Source organism: Macaca nemestrina, chromosome 15, assembly GCF_043159975.1.
Source record: "Macaca nemestrina isolate mMacNem1 chromosome 15, mMacNem.hap1, whole genome shotgun sequence".
Lineage (NCBI taxonomy): Eukaryota > Metazoa > Chordata > Mammalia > Primates > Cercopithecidae > Macaca > Macaca nemestrina.
This window is the reverse complement of record NC_092139.1, coordinates 16,996,492-17,020,560: the sequence shown is the minus strand read 5'-3', so window position 1 is coordinate 17,020,560 and position 24,069 is coordinate 16,996,492. Positions and strand designations below refer to the sequence as shown.

At 47.9% G+C, this 24,069-nt stretch overlaps 1 long non-coding RNA gene across 3 annotated transcripts; it reads right to left on the bottom strand.

Moving 5' to 3' along the window:
• Positions 1-468: 468 nt before the first annotated feature.
• LOC139358436 (uncharacterized) lies at positions 469-23,756 on the bottom strand. 3 transcript variants are annotated; one of them, XR_011613272.1, is made up of 4 exons: positions 23,634-23,754; positions 18,800-18,927; positions 17,885-17,959; positions 469-3,314 (listed from the first exon to the last, which is right to left on the bottom strand). It is a non-coding gene; the product is annotated as an uncharacterized lncRNA (long non-coding RNA). The 3 variants fall into 3 exon arrangements; XR_011613273.1 differs by lacking the exon at positions 469-3,314 and adding an exon at positions 14,104-15,072 and having other exon boundaries at positions 23,634-23,755; XR_011613274.1 differs by lacking the exon at positions 469-3,314 and adding an exon at positions 17,150-17,285 and having other exon boundaries at positions 23,634-23,756.
• Positions 23,757-24,069: the final 313 nt, after the last annotated feature.

The following is a 24,069-nucleotide window of genomic DNA, read 5'->3' as shown; positions in this document are numbered from 1 at the left end:
TTCTCCATGTTGGTCAGGCTGGTCTTGAACTCCCGACCTCAGGTGATCAACCTGCCTCAGCCTCCCAAAGTACTGGGATTATAGGCATAAACCACCACGCCGGCCTCCATCTCTAATTAAAAAAATATTTTTTAAAAAATGTGGCTGATGTGACTGAGAAACTGAATTTTTAATTTTGTTCAATTGTAATTAATTTAAATGATTAAAAACTGATATGTGATTCCATTATTGGAAAGCTTTTAAATATGTTTGGGGAAAGTGGTTTGTGTGAATCCACTGTTTCAGCTGTCAAATTTCCAAAATTGAAATAGAAGTCAAGTATATCTGATAAACAATAAACATGGAGGTGCACTGGAAGGGTAAAATTCACACCAGAGTTTGAAGACTCAGAATGAAAAATGTAAAGGACCTTAATTTTTACATTTATTGTATATTGAAATAATATTTTAGGTATATTGGGTTAAATAAAATATAACATTGAAATTAATTTATTCTGTTTCTTTTTAGTTTTTTTTCTTCCTAATGCTGTTACTGAAAAATTTTAAATTACGTTTGTGATTCACATTCTATTTCTATTGGACAATGCCGGTGTGGAAGGATCCTGCACTCAGATTGCGTGGCAAGTGTTTTTATGCCCTCATTCCACTTCAAAGAAGCCAAAACTGAACACTGTAGAATTATATAAAGAACAAAGACAATGGGAGAATCCAACAGCAGGCCCACATTATGAAGAAAGTCATTAGCTCTGGCATGGAAATATTCACCAATTATAGGAGAGTTACGTGTTTTCTTTTAACTGCATAAAGCTGTGAGTGTAAACCGGTTGTTTTTGGATTTCCCACTTCAGCATATTTAGCTTTCTTAATGAGCCCACTGCTGGTCCCAGCTGTGCCCGGTTTTCTGGCCAGTTTCTCCTGGTTTTATGGCAGCCCTTGGAGGTCAGGGCAGTTATGACGATTCTCACTCTGGAGCTGGGGAAACTGAGGCTCAGGGAGGGCGCGTGACAGGCTGAGGGTCCCACAGGCAGTGAGCAGAGAAATAAGGAGCGGCCAGCGGGGGTGCCAGCCCCTATGCCCTGGGATCCTCTTCTTCATTTTGTGTTCACCGCCTGGCCCTGGTGGCTGTACCTTCCTTCCCCTCCATGGGCCGCACCTCTGGCTCTCACGAGAGGACAGCCCTGGGGCTCTTGGATCTGCCTTGCCTCAACAGAGAGCTCGTTGTGTCTGGAACTGCAGGTGTCCGGAAGCCCAGCTCCCTGCCCTGAGGCAGGACAAGGAGTGGCTGTGACTCACACCCTGGGCTGGATTCCCCTGCAGGGTGGGCTGAAGCCTGCCTCCCTCCCTAAGGGGCTTGGTTTAAGGCCACACCCTGACCCGGCTTCCTGCTCTTCCTGATCCCCTCTCCCCACCCCTTTCTCATCTTCCCTGGTGCAGATCCTAGATCCAGTCCTTGCATGAAGGTCCTCCTCTCAGGATCTGCTTCAACGGTACCTGACATAAAATAGGTATATGGGGCGGGGGGAGAGGAGCATTCAGAGACACCCTGGGGCTCCATACTGCATGCTTTTCAGACACTGGGATGCTGGGAATGCACCCCTTATTGCAAACCTCACCCTCAATTCCTGCCCCATGTAAAGCCTTAGGGAACCCCCACCCAGCAGACCCCTTCGCAGATGGGTCCAGTCCAGCATCACTTCTGCCTGCGGAGGTTCCCAGCCCTCTTGGGGAAGAATAGTCTGAGAGATGCTGTCCTGCTTGGAGAGTAGCCCAGCCTCTGCCGGTGGTTTCTTGAAGTCTTGCTCCTTGTCTTGGGCCAAAGTGTCTCCTCCTGCTAATTCCCTCCTAGAAATCTCCTTTTGAATGTCCCTCTTTCATGTTAGGGTGGTTATAGATGGCTTTCATAGAGATTACCATACTCTCTTTAGAACAAATTGGTTCCAACACTTCTAACTGTGGGAATGCAGCCAAAATTCTGAGAGCTCTGGAAAAGTCTGGTTCACTGGATTCACTGTCTCAGAAGAGGACTTCTTCCTGGAAAGAGGCATCTGGAGCAATATTGGTATCAGGGGCTGTCACCGAGGCCCCTTTTCTGTCAAGAGCACCGTCAGTGGTCAGTGGTCAGTGGTGTGGACCTGGTGCTGGCCAGGGGTCCTGGAAGTGGCTCCTCTGTCCTGCAGCCGTGGGCCCAGGGAGCATTGATTCTGCCCTGCCCGGCTCTGTTCATCTGTGAGCTGAATCCCAATAGTATCGTCGAGTTCAGTGAGGATTAAGCAAGTTCATGCACCCGGAGAGCTCAGAACTGCAGTCTCCGGTTGGCGGTAAGCGCTGTGTGTGTCAGCCCATTGTCGTCTGCTGGTGCCGGTCAGGGTCACACATGAGCCTGGTCAAAACGCAGCCCGGAATCAGGGCTTTGGGCTTAGGAAGTGAGATTTCTGTAGGAGCGCTTTGAGATTTAGCCTGTAATGGGCAGCTTTGCTTCTAATCGTTCTTGAGAGACAAGCCATAAAACATTGGTTATCCCTAAACGGAGAGCAGAAAGGGCTGAGGGGAGGAACGATGGCCCTGGCTCCCCCTGATGCACCCACTCTGCCAGCTGATGACTGACGCAGACAGATGGAGGACGTTCCAAAGTCGAGGCTCAGGGCTGCTGCCTTTTCTCCTGCTGCTGCTTAATTTAAAAGAATTTATCCCAGAGTCTTCGTTACTACAGATTCCCTGACACTCTGCTGTGGGCTAATCTTCAGGATAAAGCATCACCTTTTTTGAGTGTTTTTCTCCTTCAGGTATCCTCTTTTATCTTGAAACCAGGAAGAAACCTATGCTCTCATTCAATGCTGGAAAATGCATCCCTTGCTCATTTTTAAACCTTTTCATCTTCCCTTCATTTTCTGCCTAAATGTCTCAATTTTTGTTTATCTTTCTCTTCCAGGGATGGCAGATGCTTAAGTACATGCAGGCTGTGAAGTGGGTTGTAAATATGATATTATTATTAGGACTATCTCTGATAAGAAAGGCATGTCCTCTGCACCTCCAATCCTGGGCCACTGCTATGCATCCCCACTCAGATGACCGACTGCAGTTGCTCAGAGCCATTGTAGAGGATGGCGAGGAATCAGCCTATTTGGATGAAGACCTTTTGTGGGCAGGCAGAGAAGAAACCTCTTGAGAGAAGGAAGCATTGCCAGGGGCGTGGGAGCCTACATCTGCTGGTGCCTCAGTCCCATCTTTGACCAACTCATTCGACAAACATTTATCAAGGAAAGTCTTTGTGCCAGACTCCATCCTCGGCATGGGGCATGCAAGAAGGATAGGTCCCTGTACCCATGGAGCCTCCGTGCAGGAGGCAAAATAGGAAATGAACAATTAAACAAATACACCGTGTAATTTCAGATCATACTAAGTGGTGTAAAATAAAGTGTGTTGATGTGATAGCAAGGGACTGGGGACTAGGAAGCATCAGGGCTGGCTCTCTGTTAGGAGACCATGTTTGAGTTGAGACTCGAATGCAGAGAAGGAATCTACTGAGGGAAAACTAGTGGAAGAACCACTTCTGTTCAACATAGCAGTGGAACTCCTAGTCAGAGCAACCAGGAAAGAACAGTAAATAAAAGGCATCCAAATTGTAAAGGAAGAAGTAAAATTATCTCTGTATTCAGGTGACATGATCTTATATGCAGAAAACCCTAAAGATTCTACAAATCCCCCCTGTTGGAACTAATAAGTGGATTTGACAACTTGCAGGATATAAAATCGGCATGCAAAAATCAGTGAACATGAACAATTCAGAAAGGAAATTAAGAAAACAATTCAATTTACTATAGCATCAAAAAGAATTAAAGACAGGAATAAATTTGAAGAGGCGAAAGATTTGTACACCAAAAACTATAAAAAACTAGAAAAATTGCTGAAAAATTAAAGCAGACAAAATTAATTACAAGGCCGGGCGCGGTGGCTCAAGCCTGTAATCCCAGCACTTTGGGAGGCCGAGGCGGGCGGATCACAAGGTCAGGAGATCGAGACCACAGTGAAACCCCGTCTCTACTAAAAATACAAAAAATTAGCCGGGCGCGGTGACGGGCGCCTGTAGTCCCAGCTACTCAGGAGGCTGAGGCAGGAGAATGGCGGGAACCCGGGAGGCGGAGCTTGCAGTGAGCCGAGATCGCGCCACTGCACTTCAGCCTGGGCAACAGCGTGAGACTCCGTCTCAAAAAAAAAAAAAAAAAAAAAAATTAATTGCAGACACCAGGTGGTGATGCTTATGAATCAGAGGACTTAATACTGTTAAGATGCCCTTACCTTCCAAAATGATCTACAGATTTCAATGCAACCCCGATCAAAATTCTAATTTTTTTTGTAGAAATAGAAAAATTTATACTAAAACTCATATGGAATCTCAAGGCACCTCAAATAGCCAAAGTATCTTGAAAAAGAAGAACAGTTAGAGATATCATACTTTCTGATTTCAAAACTTACTGCAAAGCTACAGTAACCAAAACAGTATTGTACTGACATAAAGATAGGCATGTAGACCAAGGGAACAGTATAGACAGCCCAGAATTAAACCCTCACATGTAGGGCAGATGATCTTTGACAAAGATGCTAAGACCGCTCAACAAATGATGACCATCTTCAACAAATGGTGTTGGGAAAACTGTATATCTACATGCACAAGAACCTTACATCATATGTAAAAATTAACTCAGAATAGATCAAAGACCTAAACATAAACCTTAAACTATAAAACTCCTAGAATAAAACATAAGGGAGAAGCTTCATGACATTGGATTTGGCTATGATTTATTGAATATGAAACCAAAAGTGTAGAGAGCAAAAGAAAAAAATAGATACATTGAACTACAGCAATATTAAACACTTTGTATCCAAGGATATAGCAGAGTGAAAGGTAACCTATGAAATGGGAGAAAATGTTTGAAATATATATAAGGGGCTAATATCCAGGATATTTAAAAAAAAAAAACTCCTACGACTCAACAACAACAAAAAACCCTATTATAAAATGAGCAAAGGACTTGACTAGACATTTCTCCAAAGAAGATACACAGATGGCCCATAAACACATGAAAAGATGCTCAACACCACTAATCATTAGAAAAATGCAAACCAAAACCACAATGAGATACCTCACGCTCATTAGGATGTCTACTATTAAGACAACAGAAACTAACTAGTGTTGGTGGGGGTGTTGGAAAACTGGAACCCTTGTGCACTATTGATGGAAATGTCACTTGTACACCCCTATGGCTCTACCCTATGGAATTATACCATAGGGGTATGCCATGGGGGTATAATTGTATACCCATATGGAAAACAGTATGGCCGTTCCTCAGAACATTAAACATGTAATTATCATGTGGTCCAGCAATTCATTTCTGGATATATACCCCAAAAAATTGAAAGCAGGGACTTGAAGAGGTATCTGTACACTCATGCTCATAGTGGTATTATTTGCAATGTCCAAAAGATGGAAGTAATCCAAGGGTCCATTGACAGATGAATGGATAAAGAAAATGTGCATCCATGCAATGGAATATTACTCAGCCTTGGAAAGGAAGGAGATTCTGACACATGCTGCAACATGAATGAACCTTGAGGACTTTATGCTAAATGAAATAAGCCAGTCACAAAAGGACAAATACGGTATGATTCCACTTATAGGAGGTACCTAGAGTAGTCAGATTATAAAGACAAGGTGGAATGGTGGCTGTCAAGAGCTGAGGGGAAGGAGAATGGATTAGTATTTAATGGATACAGAGTTTCAGTTTTGCCAGATGAAAAGTTCTGTTGAGGGATGGTGGTGATAGCAGCACAGTGGTGTGAATGTACTCAATGTCACTGAAATGTACACTTAGAAATTGTTAAGTGTTAAGATGGTTAATTTGTGTGTGTAATTTACCAGTTTGGAAAAATGATCAGAGAGTTCCTTGCTTAGGGAGCAGCAAACGCAGAGGCCCTGTGGTAGGGATGAGCTCGGCACGTTTGAGACAAAGGAGTCCCGTGCTCTAGGAGCAAAGTGAATCAGGTGGGGGAGTGGAAAGAGGTGTGACCGCAAGGAGATACAGGGGACAGAACAGGCTGGATCTTGTGAGTTTGCATTTTATATTACAGATGTGAAATCTGATATTCACAACAAAGATCCCCAGTAACCTGCCCAAGGTGAAATAGCCAGTAGGTGGCAGTGGCAGGGAGTCCAAGTGGTTTCCTAATAGCTCAGCTGTTCCCCCTTCTTCCTTAGTAATAGAACTACTGCTGACTATCAGCTGTGCCTATGGTCACCCAGAGTCATGACTACATTTCCCAGCCCCCTTGCAACTAAGCATGGTGAGGGAACTTAGTCCTAGACAGTGGGAAAGTAGGCAAAAGCATCATGTGCAACTTTAGCGATGTGTCCTTAAAGAGAGAGGTATTCTTTTAATCTTGTGTGCTTTCCTGCTATCTGGAATGTCAGTGTGATGGTTGGAGTTTGGCAGCCATCTTAGACCCATGAAGCAAGGGAGAGTGACATGGCAGATGGGAGAGTGCAGCAGACATTGGACTTGGGAGTTGGGAGGGCTCCTAAGGTGGTGTCACTTGACCTGCTTTGTCTGATGAGGAGGAGCCAGCGGAGAGCGGGCATATTTAAGTAAGGTCACTCCTGGTAGAAGGATCTGAGATGGGACAAGCTGGGAGTAAGAGGAGGTGGTGGTTGGAGACAGCAGGGAGGCTGGAGGGACTGAGGGCAGGTGTGAGGGGAGCGTGGGCACAGACAGGAGCTGAGGGGAGGGCAGGGCCTGACCCATCTGTCCCGTGAGGGGGGCACTGGAGGGTTGCGGTCAGAGAGGTGCCTGGGGCTGATTCAGCATGAGAAGGATTCCTCTAACTGCTGTGTGGGGAAGGGGCTGCTCGTGAGCAGGAGGGGAGGCCAGGGCAAGGGTCAGCAGATGCTGGAAGTTGGAATGAGAAGGACATGTTCTGTAGAGCATAGAGTGCAACCACCTGTGGGACGATGGGCCAGCACCTGCCCTGGGCTCAGGGACATCTGTGGCTGCTGATTGTGATAAAGTTGGGGGATGACCTCAGAGCTCCCTTCCCAGCCTGCGTTTCTGCAGGGAAAGGTCGGATCCAGGGAATGGAATTGATCCCATTATAACAAACACATGACACTGTGGGGCCAGGAATGAAGGTCATGAGAATGTGATCAGATGCCATATGACACTCAATATAAAACCAGTCAGTAATAGTAAGAACTAGTCAATATAGAGGCAATAATCAATATAAAATTCAATGCAACCATAATGAGGGTGATGATGCCTAACATTTTAAACCCTCGCCTCCCATGGGCAGACGGCGCCCTGAGCACTTCACTAGTATTTTCTGCCTTAACTTGTCTGATAATCCTATGTAACAGGAACTATCATTATCCTCAATTTACAGACGAGGCAGCTCAGGCACAGAGAGGTTTAAATAACTTGCCCAAGGTCACATGGCTAGTAAGTGGTAGGCAGCGGGCTGGGATTTGAACCCAGAGAACCTGCTTCCCATGCAGGTGTTGTGAGCAAATTTGGCTCAGTCAACTAATTCCTCTTGTCTAGATCCAGGAGGTCTTCACCTTTCTCGACATCTGGTTTACTTGCATCCTGTGATTGTGCTCCCACCAGAGTAAGGGGGCGCATCAGGGCTGAGGATGCTGGTTTGAGCCTTTAAGTAGCATGAGAGACAAACTGAGCAGCAGATGTGGCCAGGTGGGAAAGCTGACACCCCCTGGACCCTCGAAGGCTGAACTGGAGACCCAGGGATAGGGACGGGAGGGTCCCATGGGAGTCCCCAACTTGTTATCATTTCCGTGTTCATTTGTTCTCGGGAGAGGGGACATCAGACCCCCCTTCCCCCATTACAATTTTAGCTCCAGGAAGGGGTTTTTGTTCAATGTGTGTCTCTAGTGCCTTGGGCAGTTTCTGGCTCAATATGTGTGGAAATATTATTGTAATAAAGATGAGGGCAGCAATCTATCTGTACCTTTCAACCCAGCAACCTAGCAGAGTGCCTGGCATGTGGTAGGACTCCATAAATATTTGTAAAATGAATGAATGAATGAATGAATGAATGACATCTCTCAATCCTTCCCCATACCTGCCTCCTCTGTCTTCGGGACCCTCTCCTCTCCATCCCATTCCAACGTCCCTGTTTTTGGGCTTTCTTGGGTGGATTGGGGGCCCCATTGTGCTCCCCCAGTGCCTGTTTTATAGCCTCCCTCCTGCCAAGATGACACGTCTGTCAGCCCTGGAAGCTGAGGCTGCCTCCACTGTGAGGCCGATACCACTGTTGGAAGATGCTTCCTCCCACCGTTAGCGCTGCCCTGCTGTGCCCCTGGGGTTGTGGCACCTCTTCTGACTGGCCCTTCACTTTGGTCACACTCCTAGAAACAAGTTCCCAGGCAGACACCGTCCCCAAAGTCTAGGATTCAGTTGTCTGCTTACACCAGTGCTAAAAACAGCATGATTTCCCCCAACTCAGCTGCACCTGTGCAGACAAGAATAAGACAGCATATTTTTAGCAGGTAACAGATTGCATACATGGAGGCTACAATTAGCATTTCATTCAAAGGGAGGAGTTTCCCATCCAATGCAAGAGTGACTGACCACGGGGTCTTCTCACCACAGCATCTGTCTCAGGTGCCTGATGCGGGAAGGAACCTGCAGCACTGAGGGAGACCCGGGGATTCTCTGGGCACCCAGGAAAGGGGTGGGGCCTTTTTGGATATTGCTCCCATCACTGCTCATACCTTTCCCCTCTGGCCTGTCCACAGCCTTGGTCCTGCCCAGACCTCCGTGCTGTCCTCCTCTGGGGATGACCTGGCCAGGCCGTGTGATGAAGGTGCCCTGTCAGGTTGGTGTGGGGCTTGCGGGTCCTCTGTCCTGCACTCAAGCCTGCCCCATGGGGGACAGGGACAGGGCTGGGGTTACCCAGCTGTGGCAGAGATTGCTGGATGACCTCAGTATCCCTCCTGGCAGCAGGGAGGCCGGCTGCCTAGAATACAGACTACATTTCCCAGGCCTCCTTGTGACCAAAACATGGCCAGTGGGGTGTGAACATTGTCTCTTTTTCTCTTCTCTTTGGATGGGAGGAAACAGGGGTCAGATGTCTGGGATGAAGCGGAAGGCAACAGTCTCAAAAATCCAAGGATCAAGACAGAAGGAGGTGGGGCCTCAGTTTCCTCTTCTGTAAAATGGAAGAGTAATTGTACCTATGTTCTGTGGTTTCTGTAAGTTAAGATTATTTTGTCTGCTAAGTGATGAAAAATTAAACCCCAATGGTCTAAGGCGAAGGTGGATTTATTGGCTCAGGTAACTGGAAAAAAAAGTTCAAGAAAGAGGCTGACTCAGGCATGACTGTTTATCCATAGCCTGGGGGACCTGACCTGCCTGAGTTATCGGTGGCTGTTATTTTCACTGCAAATTTGTTCACATGACCAACAATTCCGGCTTGAAAGGACCACAGAATCTTATTGTGACCCCAGTGTTTAAATCCTGGGCACATGGGATGTCCAAAATCATCATCGTCAAGATTTCTGCCATTCACGGAGCTGACATTTTTCCTGCTCCTCCCAGCTCTTTTTTCTGGCCTCTGCTGAGGTCGAATTCTCCACTCTGCATCTCACAGCTGCCCTTCTCGCTTCTGCAAGGGTCCCTCCATCCAACCACATTGTGGGCTGCTTCTGCTTTTCACCTCTCCAAGTTCCACATCCCCAAGCAGCTGCTAGAGGCACATTCTACTGAACACTTTGGAGCAACCCAGGAGTGTGATTTCATCCATGCCCCGGTCCTCTGGCCACTTCTGCCAACTCTAACATCAGTGTATGTTGCTTAGCAACACCATTTTTGTTTTTACTACGGAACTTTAATTCAAAAGGAAAACTCTATCACCAGAGTAAATAGAAAACTAGCATCTCTTGCTTGCAAAAGGATGATGCCTGTAGAACTAAAAGCAATAAACCTAAACAGAGGTGCTTCATTCTGCAGGAAGCCCGGGGCCTGTCCTTTCTTTGTTCAAAAGGATGAAATGCAAGGTCTGGAAAGGAGCTAAAGGCACATCAGCACCATATCGAGGTGTTTTCTTTGAGGTGATTGAAGAATTGGCAAAGAACCACTACAGGATTCAGCGATCTTACTGCTAGCCCCGTTTGCTCTGTCAAATCATCTCTTGTTTATCCTCCGGGAGTTCCTGAGCTAGGAGGGCTGATGCAGGGCTGGAAGAAGAGCTTTCCAGGCAGGGGGGCTAGCATCACACAGGCTTGACAGGAGAAGCAGGCCCCTGGTCCAAAGAAGTAGGAGAAGGCCGGGCGTGGTGGCTCACACCTATAATCCCAGCACTTTGGGAGGCTGAGGCAGGAGGATCACTTGAGACCAGGAGTTCCAGACCAGCTTGGCCCACATGGCAAAACCCTATTTTTAGTCTCTACTAAAAATACAAAAATTAGCCTGGTGTGGTGGCACACGCCTGTAATCCCAGTTACCCGGGAGGCTGAGGCACAAGAATTGCTTGAACCCAGGAGGCAGAGGTTGCACTGAGCCGAGATTGAGCCACTGCACTCCAACTTGGGCAACAAAATGAGACTCTGTCTCAAAAAAAAAAAAAAAAAAAAAAGGAGCAGAGAGAAGCCAGTGAGACAGGAAGGCAGAAGAAGTGAAAGAGGAGAGCAGGCAGGGGCCAGATGGCACAGAGCCTGGCAGCCACAGTCAAGGGTGCTGCCGGACTGGAAAGCTGGGGCATGAGGGCGTCATGTGAGTGCCCTTAAAGTCCAGGTGGCCTAGGCAAAAGAAAAAGCATGGGGGACATTCAGCCGGGCAGGACCGGGTCCCACCCATGTGCCACCCCCAGTGTGGCCTCTGTCCCTTCCTCCCAGCAGGTCACCGCACAGCCCTCGGAGGCTGAGCTCTGGGGTAAGTGGAGACTTAGAGTCTTTATTTCCTGAGTCCACGTGTCTCTGTCTCTAGGCAGGGAGCCTCAGTCAGCTCAGGGGTAAGAATGCGGAGACGGTCAGCGGTGATGTCCCCTGTGAAGAGCCCTGATTGGATTTCCGAGGCATCTCCAGCCCCAAGGGCCCCAGTGAGGCCCTGGCTGGGGACCTTTATCCGCGTGCTTCTCACTCCCCTGATTGAATCTATCGATTCCCTGTCTATCACCACCTTCCCTGAGACACAAGGATGGGATGGTTTAAATGATTTACTTATTTCAAGCCACTGGGGCTTGGCAGAGAAGGCAATAGGTGAATGTTAGAATGTTTTCCCTTAATTATTCAGGCTCTTTGAAGAAGAATCTGAAATATCTTGCTGCGAATGGAGCCAAGGTAGAGATGAGGCTGCAGCTAGAGGAAGGGTTCTCTGAACCACCTGCCTTCCTGCCTGGGTCCCCCAGGGCACAGGTGTATTTAATTCACCTGTACTCAGTGAATGTTGGTGGAGCGTCTCTGCCACATTGAGCACTGGTCTAGCTGCAGGGACACAGAGATGGAAACTACGTGGCCTCAGGACCTTTCAGCTACTCGCAATCTATTGAAAGAGGGGGAGTGTTTGGGGCATGATTACAGCTATAGTTTAAGGATGGATAGACCAGATTAGGAGCGCAGTGAAGAGGAAGTTCATGGAAGGGATACAGAAACAGAGTTGGAAATGTACACAAGGGTGAGGATATTTGATGCTTAAGAATTTTTAATAAATCATCCCCTTCTTTTCTTTCTTTGAATACAAAAGAAACCTTTATGAAACTTTAAAAATAAAGATTGTTATGGGCCACACTCTGATCATTACAAATGACATTAAAATAAATGGTAAAGAGATAGCCCTGGCCAGATGTGGTGGCTCATGCCTGTAATCCCAGCACTTTGGGAGGCCGAGGCAGGCAGACCACTTGTGCTCAGGAGTTCGAGACGAGCCTGGCCAACATGGAGAAATCCCATTTCTACCAAAAATACAAATAATTAGCCAGATGTGGGGGCGTGTACCTGTGGCCCCAGCTACTCTGGAGGCTGAGGTGGGAGCTTTCATTTGAGCCCGGGAAACAAAGGTAGTAAGCTGAGATTGCATGCCACCGCACTCCAGCCTGGGTGACAGAGTGAGACTCTGTCTCAATAAATACATAAATAAATAAAATAGAAGATAGCCCTGCTAGGAATGCTGTGTGTCTTGATTGGGATGATGTTTCCTTGAGTAGACCCATTTGTCAAAGTGCATTGATGGGACACTGAGAACAGTGCCTTTTACTGGGGAGGGAATTCTCTCCCAGATAACTCCAGATCAAAGCAGAAACCCAAACGAGCATGGGGTTTCTAGAAAACAACAAGAATAGTTTACACCAGCCCCTGAGGGACTCGGCTGGCGCTGTACTCAGAAGAAAATTTATAGTCTTAAACGCCTGTATTGCTCCAGAGTTTCAAAAGGGCGATGGTAAAAGTACTGAGTTCTTAAAAAATAGGAGAAAAACAAACAAGAAAAACAAAATAAGCCAAGATAAAATGGGGAGAGGAAATTAAAGATAAGAGCCAGCATCGAATATGCACAGGGTGTGGAAGGGAGTTTTTGGGGAGTTAGTGATGGAAGCACGCTGCTTTGGAAGTGTAGTTTTCCATTTCAGGAGCTGGAGGGTTTTTACGCAGTAGAGTGACCATGCGTGGAGCTGGATAGAGAAAGACCGTGGAGGCCGCAGGGTGGAAAACTGACCGGGGAATGCCAGTGGTCACTGTCCGCCTGGCCTGTTCTTGTTCTCTTCCTGGACTCTAAGGTAGATTGATCCTTCCTTCCTTCCTTCCTCCCTTCCTTCCTTTCTTTTTTTTTTGACAGAGCCTCTTTCTGTCACTCAGGCTAGAGTGCAATGGCATGATCTCGTCTCACTGCAACCTCCGCCTCCTGGGTTCAAGCGATTCTCCCATCTCAGCCTCCCATGTAGCTTGGACTACAGGCACGTGACACCACTTCTGGCTAATTTTTGTGTCTTTAGTAGAGACAGGGTTTTGCAATATTGGCCAGGCTGGTCTTGAACTCTTGACCTCATGTGATCCGCTTGCCTCAGCCTCCCAAAGTGCTAGGATTACAGGTGTGAGCCACCATGACCGACCAAGATTTCTTTTCCTTCTCTAAATAATTTCAGGGGGTCTGGATGCTAGCTTTGCCCTGCCTCTGGGTTATGCAGCCCAGAAATGAAATTTCAAGAGATTGGGTTCATCTGTGCAAAGTCACATCTTCACCAAAGAAATCTGGGCTCTGATGGGGTCTGCGACGAACTTGTACGTGTGCCATCTCGGGGAGGGAGCGTGGGGTGGTGGCCAGGAGAGGCCTGTCTGGGAAAGAGGCTTCCCTGAGCCAAGATAGTGGGGGCCACAGGGGACTCTGGGATGGGAGGGCCAGCCCAGGCAGGGTCCTTGGGGGATCTGGAGGGGACATGACAAAGCAGGAGGGTAGGAGGGGAGCCAGGAGTGGGAAGCTGGGGAAGCCAGAGCAGCAGAGGCTGGAGGAAATCCCATGGGAAAGAACCAGGAATGGGTGGTTCCTGAGGGAGTGGCTCAAACACCCTCGCAGGGGGGTGGCTCACCTTTAAAAAATGCCTTGCTCAGGCTGGCCACGGTGTCTCACGCCTGTAATGCCAGCACTTTGGGATGCCGAGTGCAAGGACGTTGGTTGCAGTGAGCCGAGATTGTGCCATTGCACTCCAACCTGGGCAACAGAGCGAGGTTCCAGCTCAAAAACAAAACAAAACAAAAAAAGCCTTGCTCTTCCTCAATCAAAATCCCACTGGGAGTAAAAAATATTGAATTATAGCATACATAAGAAAAGTGCCCAGGCCAGGAGTGGTGGCTCACGCCTGTAACCCCAGCACTTTGGAGGGCCGAGGTGGGTCGATTACTTAAGGTCAGGAGTTTGAGACCAGCCTGGGCAACATAGTGAGACCTCATCTCTATTAAAAAAAAAAAAAAAAAAAAAAAAGAAGAAGAGGAGAAGAAGAAAAAGAGGAGGAGGAGGAGGAGGAGGAAGAGGAAGAGGAAGAGGAGGAGGAGGAGGAGGAGGAGGAGGAGGAAGAAGAAGAAGAAGAAGAAGAGGAGGAGGAGGAGGAGGAGGAGAAACGTGGCCAGATCATAAGAGTACATTTCAATTAATCCTCACCAGGTACACACACCTGTGCCCAGACCCTAGATAAAGAAACAGCAATCCCAGTACACACAGAGTCTAACTGAATGCCTCTCGGAGGGCCACATTCTCCTCTTCAGTGTTGAGGAAATTGGATCCAAAAAGCCTTGGGTCTCTTTCATTTGTTTCATTTGAGTATTCTATGGGCAGATTTTTATGTATTGGACTTCTTGAAATGGGACTTACCTGTGTTTAATTTGTCTTAATTTCATCCCACTGGGTAACAAATACAATGGATCCTGGAACAACGCAGGTTAGAACTGCCAGAGACCACGTATATGTAGATTTTCTTTTGCCTCTGCCACCCCGAGACAGTTAGACCAACCCCTCCACTTCCTCCTCCCACTCCTCAGCCTACTCAATGTGAAGAAGACAAGGATGAAGACTTTTATGATGACCCACTTCCACTCTTCCACTCAATGAAGAGTAAATGTATATTCCCTTCCTTATGATTTTCTTAATAGCATTTTCTTTGCTCTGGCCAACTTTATTGTGGTAATACAGTATATGTTACATTTAACATACGAAAACTGTTTATGTTATCAGTAAGGCTTCTGGTCAACAGTAGGCTGTCAGTAGTTAAGTTTTTGCAGAGTCAAAAGTTATACGGGGATTTTTGACTGCATGGGATTTGGTGCCCCTAACTCCCACATTGTTCAAGAATCAGCTGTACTCCAAATGACAGAACGTAATGCCAGAAATCTGGAAAAGATTGATATATGTTTCTGACCACCAGAAGAAAATCCACCCAGGGAATCAGTCAGTGGAGGCAGGCACTCAGATCTCACAGAGCCATGAGTTGCAGGGATTCTGCCAGCTTGGGCGAAGAGGGGCTCACAGGTCCCAGGAAGCTGACAGTAGCCTGGCAGCTGCCTTGAAAACTCTGAATGGGCTAGGACCTATGGAGAGGGACCAGCGAGGGCTCAAGGGATGGGTCTGAGCTGGTTTTTAAAGTTTATCTGTGTTAGAGAAACTGCCGCTCCAGCACCAAGAATAAATCAGCTCCATTTCCCATCACCCCAGTTTCTTCTTTTTCCCATCTCTTGCTCTCTGTAAATTTTGCCTCAGTAAGAAAAAATGTATTATGGTTTCTGAAGGCAACCGCTTCCTCCTCCTCCCTGGTGAACAGTCAGGCAAAGAATGAATTTAGATTTTTTTGCAGTGTCAAGGCCTCTCTCATTAAATTACTCCCACAGTCTCTTGTCTCTCCTGGTAAGTGAGTTTAATGATTTCTTGCTCCTTATTCTCTTGAAAACTGCCTCATGTGCTTCTGGTTTGGGCAATCTTAATACTTTGGGCAGCTTTCGGTTTCCTGACTGTAGCCTGCACTCCAGACCTAATCCCCAGCCCATCCCCATTCTCATCTCTGCCCAGTACTTCCTATCTTCCCACATTCCTCTTCTCATCCCCTGTTCTCTCTGCACTTATTTGCTCACTGACATTCCCATATTTTCTGCTTCTGCTGAAATCCTGATTGTATCCAGTCATGCTTTTTTGATTTTTTAAAAAACTGAATTGTCTGTAATTCCAACACTTTGGGAAGCCAAGGTGGATGGATCGCTGGAGCCCAGGAGTTTGAGACCAGCCCTGGCAACGTGGCAAGTCCCTATCTCTACAAAAAATACAAAAGTTAGCAGTGGTGGCATGCGCCTGTATTCACAGCTACTCAGGAGAACGAGGCAGGAGGATCGCTTGAACCTGGGAGGTTGAGGCTGTAGTGGGCCGTGATCACACCACTGCATTCAGCCGGGGCAACAGAGAGATACCCTGTCTTTAACACAAACAACCAACCCTGAAATGTTGATTGAATGTGGTGGCTCACACTTGCAATCCCAGCACTTTGAGAGGCCGAGGTGGGCAGATCACTTGAGGCCAGGAGTTGAAGACCAGCCTGGCCAACATAGCGAAACCCCATTGCTACTAAAATTACAAAAATTAGCTGGGTGTGGTGGCGGGCGCCTGTAATCCCAGCTACTCGGGGAGCCTGAGGCATGATAATTGCTTGAACCTGGGAGGCTGAGGGTGCAGTGAGCTGAGATGGTGCCACTGCCCTCCAGCCTGGGCAACAGAGTGAGACTTCGTCTCAAAACAAACAAACAAACAAACAAACAAACAAAAACCCCTAAAATGTGGTGATGACCATTGTGTCCTTATCAACAGCCATTGCTTGCTGGCTTACGTTAGTTGCAGTGGGAGGGTGGGCAGCCGCGGGTACTGGGCATTCTCCTGGCCTATGCATTTTGAATGATGAATACAAAACTGCTAAATTCACCAAAAACAATCATGGAAGAAAGGAACCTTTCACTTCTTCATATGGGCCCCTGATTACACGTGATGCAGGTGACTATTACATATGTCCCCTTAGCGGTCTGGAAAATTCTAGTGAAGAGAGGAGTTTAAGTCCCTTGACACTGAACTGAAACAATTAATTCTCTATAAAAAACTCCGCATGATGGATCATGTTGCATTTCAAATCTCTACAGACTGTCTCATATAAATGTCTGTTTCTTTTTCTGAGATAGAGTCTCACTTTGTCACCCAGGCTGGAGTGCAATGGTGCAATCTTGGTTCACTGCAACTTCTGCCTCCCGGGACCTGCAGAGGTCGTGGTCTCAGGGTTCGTGCCCTGTGTGTCCAGCAGCTGGCAGGACAAGAGGGTTGTGCAGTGGGGGCATCACTCCCACAGACACACAGCACCAGCAGAACCCTGGCCTAAAGCCATGCAGCCCTGGGGTCTTCCGAGCCCACCTGGGAGCAGGCCCTGGGGGACAGCTGTGGGGACACGGACTCCTAATGCACAAAACAGGCCATGAGCTGGGCAAGCTGCTCCTTCCCATAACCTCAGACCTTTCTTCTGACCCACTCAGGACCAGCTCCTGGGAGTTTGCAGACAATCCTGGGCCCAGAGAAGCAGGCAGATGAGGCTGCTGGTAGCACTAATATGGGTTGTTAATATCATCCTGTGGTTACTATTACTTTACTTACGTCACCCACCAGTACACTCGATCCTGCACATGTCCCCTCACTTCACGCTCACGGGGTTTGCATGATGGGACGAGCCCTCGCAGCAGGTGATGAGGGTGATAAATGGCACTGGACATTCCTGGAGCACCTGTTGGCGCCCAGGGCGGGGCTTACTGCTCCATTTGAGTCTGGAGACTTTACTCTGCAATAGCAGCTGTGTGACCCCAGGTAAGTGGTTTAACCTTTCTGTGCCTCTTCTTTCTCAACTCTAAAGGAGGATAATAAAGTCTGCCCTTAAGGAATCAAAGATGTGTAAGAAGGGCCTGGCACATGGCAGGCAGGCAGTATAGATGGCTGGGATTAGCCCCACTATACAGATGAGAAAACTGAGGCTCAGAGGCACTGGGCTGGCAGGAAGTGGGACCTGCACCCAGTCTCGTCTGACGCTGAGCTCTTTGGCCTCCCTCTCTTATGGCTGACTTCAGAAGGGACAGAGCAGAGGACCACCCCCTCGCACACACACAGGGGCTGAGCATCCAAGGACCCCAATCACCTGGCTGAGAGCACCCCTGCTCCCATGGGGACACTGACGGCTCCGTGTGCCCGGCATTCAGGCCTCAAACCACCCACTCCACACAGCACGGGGCTTCCTCAGAACGCGTCCCTCCCCAAGGGACTGTTTCTCTGCGGGATGGCGCTGCTGCTGCGGGGAGGGCCCCTTCTCCCTCCACGACGACCTGCCCTCACCTGGCTGGTCTCTTGGCAGACGCTGTCCCACGTGTCTCTGTCATTTGCACGCCACTGTGGTGACGGTCTTCCTGGCTGCAAGTGTGACAGGGCCTTTTAGTTTCTGACACAGTCATAGCCCGATTTCACCTGATTTCACTTATGAAGGCAGGTTTCCCTTCCCAGCCTCACATGGGGGTGGTCTCAGTGGAGTTCAAGAGGGTGTGGGCTGGGAGGGGGGGCAGCAGAGAACCCAGCCCACCCCAAGCAGGAGGCGGCAGGGTCCCTCCGCCATCTGGAGACAGCCAAGGACCTCGGCCACTGCAGTTCTCCCACCTGAGCCTGGGCCACCCCCACTCCACACTGGGACAGATGCTAGAGGGCCAAACCCGCAAATACCCTCCCTAACCAGAAACCGAAATCCACCAGATCCCAGCCCGCCCTGGTCAGATAGTCTGACTTTCCAACGAAGTCGAAAATACAGATTTTTATAACTAAAATGTAAATGTTGGCAACTAGTTCAAATTATTATTATTATTATTGTTTGCATGGAGGGCTTTCTGGTGAAAACCTGACCCCACCTGGGAGCAGGCCCCGGGGAGACGGCTGTGGGAGATGGGGAATCCCCCAACCAAGTGCAACAAACAGGCCACGACCTGGGCACAGATGCCTCTTCCCGAGCCCACCTGGGAGTGACAACCGGAAAACGTGCTGGACAAATTCTGAAAGAGCTGGAACAGCTTCCATTATTTTAAAAGTCCTCAGGTTGCATTTATCCCAGACCCTTTACAGCTTTTTCCTTCTGATTGGTGAAGCCTCAGCTCAAAGGTCACCTCCTCAGAGAGGCCCTCCCCCATGGCCCTATTTAAGTAGCCCCCACCAGAGCCACAGTCAGCGACACGCACCCTTCATTTCCTTCTTGGCGGTGACTCCTACCTGCGAGTGCCTTGTCATTTGCGGTTGACGTCTGCACTGTCCGTTTCCACCAGCACTGAGGCTCCGTGAGGACAGAGGCACATCGCCTTGTGTCCTGGCGAATCTCAAATCCCAGCCCTGAGCACAGCCTGGCACAGAACAGACACAGGCAATGAGTGCTGCTGAAATTTTCCCCATGGAGCCAGTGGTGATCTGTCCAGGCTCTACAGCCCTCCCCCGAAACGTGTTCAGAGACGGGACACTGAGGCCATCCTCCTTGCTCCACTCCTGGTGAAGAGCCCTCAGACCCATAGGAGGGGCTTGTCAATATCACCTTCTCAGGTGAGCCTCATAGATAAGCAGGTGCAGTGAGTTAACCAAGCCTACGTCTTTAACCATGTGATAACCACAGTACCAGGGTTCTGCCATCAAATCTTTTCTATCCTCAGTCCTGCCTTGGGAATTCAGACTAAACCAGAATTCAGAGTTTCACAGACTCAGAAGAGAATGTGATGCCAGATTGTTCTGAAAGTTTTGGTTTTAAAGCAAGAACAAATGATTACATTTGTGATCTGAAATCGTTTATTTGCTTCATATCAAGCCGTATCTCCTTCCAAATTATTTTCTTTAAATTATCCCCAGAATGGGGAGCAGTATTAATTGTTTCCAATGAAAAAAGTGCCCCTTTCATCAAAGCCGTGAGCTTTATCTGCTGCTTTTGAATCTAACGCTGGCTTGGGGAAAGGATTGTAAATAGCAGGTCTTCTTTGTGCACTTTATGCTTCCAAATGTGCTAGTTGGAATAAAGGAGTGAAAAGTTAAAAAATCCTCTCTTGTAAATGTTTAGAAATTGCACGAGAGTTATTTCTTGCTCTTTGAGGGGAGAGGTCACCCTGCAAACGAACAGTCACAGCTGTTCAGCTCCCCCGGGTTCTGAATGTCACTAGATCTTGGCTTCCCCCAACCTTGGCAGGTCAGACTCTGTGAAGGACACTCACTGACTTGTGACCTCACGCCATGTACAGGGACCAGGGGAAAGGGGTACATCTGGCTTGGGGATGGTCCTGCAAGGCCACTTTTCTGGCAGGGAGGTGACACCTGCAGAGGAATCTCTCATTTTCCCAGCTCCAGTCAGTTTCAACAAGAGGTGGGGATTTTTTCCCATCTCAATTATTATAGTATTTTTTTCTGATAACCAAAGTCACAATTCATTTCAAAGGTGTTTAAAAATAGAAGAAAACAAGCTTTTAAATCACAAGTGATTCAAACACCAAAGATAAGCAGCATTTACATTTTCCTATTTAGTGATCCTATAAGATAATATACATGCATATTATCGCACTTACACACACGCATTTTTGCTTTATTAAAATAGAATAAAGCTTTATTGGGCCAGGCGCAGCGGCTCATGCCTGTAATTCCAGCACTTTGGGAGTTCGAGACAAGTGGATCACTGAAGGTCAGAAGTTTGAGACCAGCTTGGCCAACATGGTGAAACCTCATCTGAATTAAAAATACAAAAATTAGCGGGGTGTGTTGGCACGTGCCTGTAATCTCAGCTACTCAGGAGGCTGAGGCAGGAGAACTGTTTGAACCCAGGAGGTGGAGGTTGCGGTAAGCCAAGATGGCACCATTGCCTCCAGCCTGGGCAACAGAGTGAGACTCTTTCTCAAAAAAAAAAAAAAAAAAAAAAAAAGGTTTGTTTACACAAAACAACATTTTGTGTTCATATTTACATATTGATAACAACAGATCACTATCATTTTTGGTATGGGCATATGTAGATATAAGCATTAATGAATTTCCTACTTTTTATCCAGTTATGGTTGTAAAACCTATTAGTGATGAAACTTCAGCCAAGACCGAAGTTTATCTCGTAAAAACCAAGACCGGGCTGGGCGCAGTGGCTCACGTCTGTAAACCCAGCACTTTGGGAGGCTGAGGTGAGTGGATCACTTGAGGTCATGAGTTGGGGACCAGCCTGGTCAACATGGTGAAACCCTGTCTCTACTAAAAATAAAAAAATTAGCTGAACATGGTGGCATACACCTGTAATCCCAACTACTCGAGAGGCTGAGGCATGAGAATCACTTGAACCTGGGAGGCGGAGTTTGTAGTGAGCTGAGATCACGCCATTGCACTCCACCCTGGGCAACACAGCAAGACTGTGTCTCAAAAAACAAAAAAAGTAAAAACAAAACTGGAGGTTGTCAGTCTAGGGTGGCATTAGGGACTTTCATTTCCTTCCAGAGGACATTCTGCTATCCACAGGGTAGAAGCCTAATCCTCAAGGTTAAGGTGACAAGAATAGCTCCAACCATCATATGCTTATTCCAGGAAACAGGTCAAAGGATGGAACAACTAAGAAATGACAGTAAAGATATGTGTCAGTCCATCTGCGTTGCTATAAAGGAATTCCTGAGGCTGGGCTCTTTATAGAAGAGAGGTTTAATTGGCTCAGAGTTCTGCAGGCTGTACAAGCAAGACACCAGCATCTGCTCCTGGGGAGGCCTCAGGAAGCTTCCAATCATGGCAGAAGGTGAAAGGGAAGCAGGTATGTCACATGGTGAGAGAAAGAGCAAGAGAGGGAGGAGGACGTGCCAGGCCCTTTAAACAACCAGACCTCCCATAAACTCAGAGCAAGAACTCAGTCATTGCCATTGGGATGGCACCAAGCCATTGTGAGAGGGATCTGCCCACATCACCAAAACGCCTCCTACCAGGCCCCACCTCCAACATCAGGGATCACATTTCAACATGAGATTTGGAGGGGACCAACATCCAAACCATATCAAGACAGAAGTTATAGAAGGGGGTTTCCAAAAATACCACCCAACACTTTTATTACCTCCCATTGGCCAGAACCTGGTCACATGGCCACAATTCACTGTAAGGAAGCCTGGGAAAATGTAGCCTGTGCCCACCCACTAGGAGAGGGGAGCACCAGTGCCAGGGTCCGGGACCACCAGCGGGCATTCATGCTTCCAACTTCTTTCTTTTCATAAAAATCCTTAGAGATCCATCTTTGCATATTCTTCTGACTATTTTCTAGGGATAAATGCCTATAAATGAAATTTGAGCCCAAAAGTTACGCATTCTTTTTTTTTTTTTTTTTTGAGACTGAGTCTCGCTCTGTCGCCCAGGCTGGAGTGCAGTGGCGCTATCTTGGTTCACTGCAAGCTCCGCCTCCCGGGTTTACGCCATTCTCCTGCCTCAGCCTCCCGAGTAGCTGGGACTACAGGCGCCCGCCACCTCGCCCGGCTAATTTTTTTGTATTTTTAGTAGAGACGGGGTTTCATTGTGTTAGCCAGGATGGTCTCAATCTCCTGACCTCATGATCCCCCCGTCTCGGCCTCCCAAAGTGCTGGGATTACAGGCTTGAGCCACCACGCCCGGCCAAAGTTACGCACTTTCATTGGCCAGTTGCCAAATTGTCCTCTAGAAAGGTTGTACCAATGAACTCACCAAGAGGTGCAGTTCTGTTTCATGAAATGTTTCTCCACCCCACGTTTCCTTTTAATCCACATCCTTTGGCCTTTATTAGGCTTACACATCTCTTCAGAATCCCCGCTTCCTACGTCATAATCTTGGGATTTAACACATGTTTTTCCTTCAGGTTATTATTAATATCAGATTTATCTAGCTATGCGTGAACTCAGCCACAGCTTTAGGGAAAGGGATGTACCTTTCAGCAGTGAAGATAATACAAATTAATAATCCTTAGAGACTTTGAAACTGAAGTGGGCAGGGAAGGGTGGAAAGAACCGATCTCATTCTATGAAGAGCACGGAGGGATTTTCACAGAGCATGTGGTGCTGAGTACAGCAGACCAGGCTCCCAGGGGCACCCAGAGAGCAGCGTTTCCTCAACAGAAGAGGAGTGAGCACTGCACAGAGTTGCAGAAAGGGAATCCCGGACGGGGTTAACAGTACATGCAAAGGCCCCACGGCAGGCACTGGCTTAGCCTGCTGGAGGAGCAGAAAGGAAGCCAGTGTGTCTGGAGTAGAGGGGACCGACTTGTCCAGGTTTGCCCAAAACTTTCCTGGTTTTAACACTAGAAATCCCACATCCTAGGAAACTCTGAGTCTCAGCCAAGCTGGGATGCTTTGCCTGGAACTGCCCCTGTTATAAAACTGAATGGTCTGTGCCTCACAACCCCCCTCAGTCCTGAGAAAGCTGAGGCAGTGGGTCGCCCTAGACTGGAGCAACGTGCATGATGGTGGGAAGAGTCAGTGAATCTCTTTCATGTCCTCTCTCCCCTCGACCTCAGGAGTCACCCAGGTGGGCACTGGCATCCAGGATGAAAACTTCCCAGCATCCCTTGCAGCAAGCAGTGGCCATGTGACCAGGCAGTGGCCAATGCACATGAGACCAGTGCACAGCAACTGCCTTTAGAGGAAGGGAGGTTTGTGTCCTCTTGTTCTCTTCTCCCCTCCCTGCTGGCTGGTGGTAGATAGGATGGACACTGTGGGGAAGCTACACCCTAAGGAAGCCAGAGCAGCAAGATGGAAGTAGCCTAAGACTCTGAAAAATTCACAGAGAAGAATCACCCGACTGGCTTGGACTCTCATGTGAAAGGAATGAACCTCTGTCTTAGTAAAGCCACCGTGATTCAGGGTCCTTGTCACATTCACTGAGGCTGTAACATAATTGTTAGAAAGAACAGGAGCGGGAGGGGAGATGGAGTCGGAGAGGCAGGGAGAGGTCACATCATATCTGGCCTATAGGCCAAGGCGGAGGAAGAAACAGGCGACACAGGACTCAAGGACCACACCTGCTCCCAGGCGAAGGGAGTTTGCTGTGGGTGCCCCTCCCTGTCCGTGTGTCCAGTGTGTGGATATTCTTTATACCTTACCCGTATTGTACAAATACTTTTTTCTATTCAATATTTAGAAGACATTGCATTAAATAGCAAGATGGCAGATGAACATCAGGAAGGAACATTAGGAACATCCACGGTGTTCCATCCAGGAACCTTCACCATGGAAACCCTTGTGCTCATGGGCCTGGTCTCAATACGCAGTCAGCTGTTGGGGATCAGAGGCCGCACTCATCGTAGCAGAGAGGCAGGACCAGCTGGGAGAGGGTCCTTCTGTGACACCGACGGCATCACCGGGCTGTGGGAAGTGACTCAGCTGCCAGAACTCACACAATATCATTCTGCACCAAAACCTCATGGGAAAAATGGTAAGTTCTCAGTTTCTCCATTAATAGCACCTCTCAGATGAATCTCTGTCCTCCATCGCTTCTCCATGAAACAACATTTTATAGCTTTGCTTGGGTCTATTTTT